We start from the raw sequence: 6,000 nt of genomic DNA, 5'->3' as shown, positions 1-6,000 counted from the left end.
ACATTTATACTGACATAACAAGTTTTTAAGTTTAATAACAAGTATGGATTTATGTTTCAAAGATATTAAGGTATCTTCTTTATTCTGTAATTTAATTTTTCTTTTGGACATTTCTTTTTCGCCAATGAACCCTGTGATTACATTTGGTGATAAAGAAATAGCAGAAGTGGTTTCACATTTTAAAGACTATCTTTTCATACCAAGTTATAGATATTTGAATAAGAATATAAATTACAGATACAAATATTTATATATATATATATATATGTATGTATGTATATATATATATATATATATATATATATATATATATATATATATATATATATATATATATATATATAAATATATATATATATAAATATATATATATATATATATAAATTAGTAAAAACACTTAACTAATTTTAGGTGTGCGGTAAATTTTTTAAGCGTAAAATTTCAAATTAGATCATTGTATGTTTGAAGAACATTGTGTGAAAAAATCATTTCTCCCAAATACATAGTTTAAAAATTAAATGAAAAATATTACAAAAAAAGCAAATATAGTATATTTCGCTTATCGTAGTATTCAAAATAAATAAAAATGATGCATACTTGAATTGATATACAATTTTTTATAATATATCCATTAAAAATTTATTGATTTACAAATATATACTTATTAATTTTGTAAAAATCTTTTTTTAAAAGTTCATATTTGTCTGATATTATTGTTGGTGCACTTAATAATGTTATTACATTGGTGATTGGTATCCAACGATAATCATCCTTTTTCAGCCAGAAAAAGTATTCAGATGGACCGTGTGGATGCATAAACTTTATTTTTATATCATTATATTCTTCATCTTTTTCTTCGACTACTGCAATCCACCAAAACTATTCATATGTAGATGCTTGATTTTTTAGTTACATTTTTGGATTTTGGATTTGTATTGTTACTAGTTTTTTTAAATAACATAGATGTTTTCGAAACTGGTATGCAATGGTGAAATCCACGAGTTCCTGGTATTGTTTTTCCCTTCTCAAATCGTTTATTTTGCGTAGCTCTAACATTAACCATAGTTTCTTTATCAATTTTAAAGAACTTTATTGTGAGCATTTTTTGAGTGCAAAATTCAAACATTGCATCGATTGTTAGTATTTTATTTTTCTTTGGACGTTGCAAACTTTCTCTTGCTATTGTTCGTTTTACTGTACCGCCTATTGCATCTCAAGAAGATTTGCCGTGACTAGTTCCAAAAAATATCCATTCAGCTTCCAATAAAAAATCTTCTGAGTGATGGCATGGATTTAGAAAATTTTTATAACTTTTATACTGTCCTCCACATCCATCAGAAAAGTTATGCAATTTGAAAATTAAAGGAAGGGTTTCTTTGATATAATTACATAAAATAGTCTGAATTTGATAGACAAAACAGGTATTGTGTATCGCATCATCAGACATAAAACAAAATGATTCGTGTAAAATAATGCCATTTACTTTATAGGATAAAACAACTGGGTGAAGGGTGCATCCAGATTTACACCAATGATAACTTTGGATCTTATCTTGCACAACAAATTCATAATTTTCAATTTGAATTTTAAATCTTTAAGAAACTTTGTTTGGCATTTAGAAATATACGAGTGAGCTGTTAGTTCATCAATACACTTCACTACTAACTTTATATAAGTTTCAACAGTTTCAGTTTGTGTGACGAGTTGGGTCCTGTCAGTACCTTGCCATTGATTAAAACTTAACTCGTCATCAAAATCAAGTTCTTCAAGCTCTTCAAGAAGAAATAGCTGTAAGACATCTGTTCCTGGACAACTCAAACATCTATGAACCATACACTAATTTTTTGAAATGTCACAAACCACCTAAAAAACAAGTTTATTTACTATAATTTATTATTAAATTTTCTATAATAATCATTAAATAATCATAATAATAACTAAAGTCATGATAATAATAATTAAAAGTATAAGTAATATCAAATTTAATTTCCGTATAAACTGATATCTTTTTTTAGATTTCCTAACTTATAACGTACATTAAACAGACTTATAACTGAAAACAAATCTTTTTCATTAATTGTTTATAAGTTATATCCCATTTCATTGCATATAAAAGAAGAACTGCATTTTGATGATAAACACATACACACATCACTTATGACGCAGACTGCAAAATTTAGAAATTCCAAGATTAATCCCTGGATTTATAACTTTAAATTATCTGTACAATTCTTTCAGGTTACACAATAGCAATCGTTTTTGTACTTGTATTCTGTTATTTTTTCCTTTTCCAACACTTACATAATCTTTTTTATAAGACATTATTTGTGAGTATTCATCATCTTCATAAAAACTTTGAACAATGGAGACAATATTTTCTCCAATTTTGTCCAATGGGAGTAAAAGTATGCCACTCTCCTGTTTCATACAACGTGCTGTTCGAATAGCATTCACACTAACTTCAAAGTAGTTAGAAGCATAGTCTCTAGACCAAGATTCAGGAGTTGTAGTGAGAATTTTTAATTTATTTTTATAAACAGAAGGATTTATCTTTTCTTTCATCAATAGTGTCAGTTTATCCAGATCAGATGCTTTACTTTGATCTGTTTTCGAATAAGACGCAGTAGAATTATCTATAAAATGCAAATTACTTATTCCATAATGAGCTGCTAAATCTTCATCAATCTTTTTTATTGATTTTTTATATTTTTTCATTGCAGATGCAACACGTTGATGTAAAGCAACAAAATGTAAATTAATAGGAGGTTCTTCTAAAACTTCCAGGGATAAGTTAATATGGGTAAATGGTTCGTCTTCGTCCGTCGATATTTCATCTACTCCATTTTCACTAGGGTGTTCTACTGATAAAACTGCCTTTGACTTACAGCTAGTATATAACTTTCACCCAGGTAAAACTCTTAATCCTAATGACTCAAAGTGTCTAGCCAACATTAAAGATATTGTAAATTTACCTAAAAAAAAAAAGGATATTTAAGATACGTGTTATATACTTTTACAGATAGTATTCATATATTTGAAATCAAATTATCTTTTATTTATTTTTTTATGCACTTTATAAACATCACAACAATTGCCTTTTTTTTTTCAAATCTTTTTTCAAAGTAGTAAAAATGGTGATTACAGATGCTGAATAGTTCTTCACAAGCACGCAACTCAGATCTCCATAAAATGTTTTGACGAATATCAGTGTCTAGGACATGTAGTAAAAAAATCTCTTTATTTCTAGAATATGAGGTTTTATGGCATTCTGACTTCAAAACTTTACCAATATCACATGAAATCATTTTGATAATGAATTAAAAAACGTTATACTTGCAAATTTAAAAATGCACAAGTACTAATTACATTATTTAGGTTGGATTAATTGCAACATTTAAATTAGATGAATATGTCTGCATTCAACAATTAAACTTTAATAATTTGGAAAGACAAGGAAACAAAAAGGAAATACAAAAAAACATTAAAAAAACTTACATAAGTTAAGAAACACTTCAATTTAGATAGGAATTATCATTTTTCGTAAATTACCATGGCAATATATATACATTTATAGTACAAAAAGTAAAATATTTACAAAACTATGTATTTGGCAGAAATGATTTTTTCACACAATGTTCTTCAAACATACAATGATCTAATTTGAAATTTAAAGCTTAAAAAATTTACCGCAAACCTAAAAGTTTTACTGGGGCAGGTGTCCATTATTTTAACATTTATAATTGATATTTAGGTACTTTTTAATTATAAAATGAGTTTTTTATTTATATATTCAAATTCCTCACCTTGAGATTAACTAAGTCACTTATTTTTAGAATTCACATGTTTAAAGACTTGGTTTTATAAGGAGAAATGTAAATTTAAAATAGGCGGGAAATGACCAAAACAATAATAGTAGCCAAAATTAAAGCAACCATTACTTGCGAACCGTTGGGAGTTAGACCTTGAAATTTTGGGATTTATCTTATTTTATAATGTACTAACTATGGTAAAAATATAAAGAAAATCCAAGGACATAGGGTTGCATGGCCTGGTTGTTTTGACATGGAATTACTCTACTGTGTTTCACTTTCAGTAGGTTCATCAGGAAGAATGTCTAAACATAAAAAAGTTTTTAAAATTATAGAAAAATTATTTCACAGGAAGTTATGAATTGTTATAATTAATTATGTAATAAACTGTAGTATTATGCAACCAGGAAGTTGCATCAACTACATTAGATAATTAAGAAATCGTGAAAAGAATTCTTTAGAATTTGGATAAATTTGGACATTTGTTTTTATAATTTTTTAAAAGGAACTTATTTTCATGCCTGCATTTAGAAACTAATTCTGATTTTTTATTCAGTAAATTTTCTTGATCTAAATGAGTAATAACTTCAAATTTTTCTTGTAAACATAGTGTACATTTTTTGGAAATGTTATTATAGGCACGCGCAGTTTATAGGATAGACCAGTTTAATTTAAAATTAATATTTTTTTCTTTTAAATCCCAAATATATTTTGACAGCATAGTCTCTTTTGAATATTTTTTGTGTTTAAACGATTGTTTGTGGTTGGCATAACGTTTTTTCCATTCCCCCTCGGTTAAGCCAATATATTGTTTATCAGGGTTGTTTTGTGAGGAAACAATGTACTTGTAAATTACATTTTTCGAAAGGCATTTTCCATTTAGAGGGCAATCTATTTTTTGTTTACAATTACAATAATCAGTGTTTTTTTCTTTTATATGTTCATTTTTATTAATTAACGCGTAGTTGTGGCCTTTTATAATTCTTTCAATATTTTTTGTACAGCTATAGCTTACTTTAAAAGTATTTCTGTTAAAAATTTTTTAAAAATATCCCAATCCCAGACAAAAAAAGTTATACCATTTCTTTAATTGAAAAAATATGACACTTTATTAAAAGAATTCGTTGAAAAGCCCATTTTTCTTAGAATCTGAAAACAAAAAAAGCCTTATAATTAAAAATAACCAAAAAGAAAATTTTGGATTCAAAACAAAAAACGCCCCACCATTTATTCCTAACCTAGAAAACTTTGAAAAAGATTTATTACACTTGATTAAAACAATAAAATTTTGAAATATTAACAATGATTTCCAAAAGGAACTCAAGTTAGACATTAATAATATAAAATCAAACCCTAATATCTTAGTTTTTGCTGATAAAACAAGCAACATATACCAAATATGCCCCGAAAAATTTAGAAAATTCAATTAATTTAGAAGGCCAAAACATTGCTAAAACAATTAATTTAGATGTTAAAATTGAATCAGTCGCACCAGCGCAAGCGTTTATCATACTAAAAGATCATAAACCAAATTTTGAAAATAAACTCCCTTGTAGGCTACTAGTACCTTCAAAAAGTGAACTAGGGCACCTTAGTAAAATTAAATTAGACAAAATAAATAATATTATTCGGAAAAAATTAAATTTGCAACAGTGGAAAAACACCACTGATGTTATAAATTGGTTTTCTAAAATTAGTAATAAAAACGAATGCACGTTTATACAACTTGATAATTATGATTTTTACCCCTCAATTACTGCAGAAATTTTAGATAAAACAATAGAATTTGGAAAACCCATACTGAAATTACAAACGACACTATTTGTCTATTGAAACATTGCAGAAAAACGCTACTCTATTTTAATAACGAGACGTGGAAGAAAAAAAAAACGCACGAATGCTTTGATGTAGCAATGGGAAGTTACGACGGAGCAGAAATTTGCGAATTTGTAGACTTATATATTTTAAATTCCCTAGCTAATATAGTTCATTTTAATCAAATGGGCTTGTACCGCGATAATGGCTTAATAACAATGCAAAAAAAAAATCAGGGCCTCAACTTGACAAAGTCAGAAAAAATATTATAGAAATTTTCAAAAACATTGGCTTCCAAATTGAGATAAACATTAATTTAAAAATTGTGAATTTTCTTGACCTCACATTTAACCTCTCGGAAAAGTCTTATAGGCCT

This window comes from Hydra vulgaris, chromosome 01 (genome assembly GCF_038396675.1).
Source record: "Hydra vulgaris chromosome 01, alternate assembly HydraT2T_AEP".
In the NCBI taxonomy this organism is placed as follows: Eukaryota; Metazoa; Cnidaria; class Hydrozoa; order Anthoathecata; family Hydridae; genus Hydra; species Hydra vulgaris.
Note: the sequence above shows the minus strand (reverse complement) of the source record.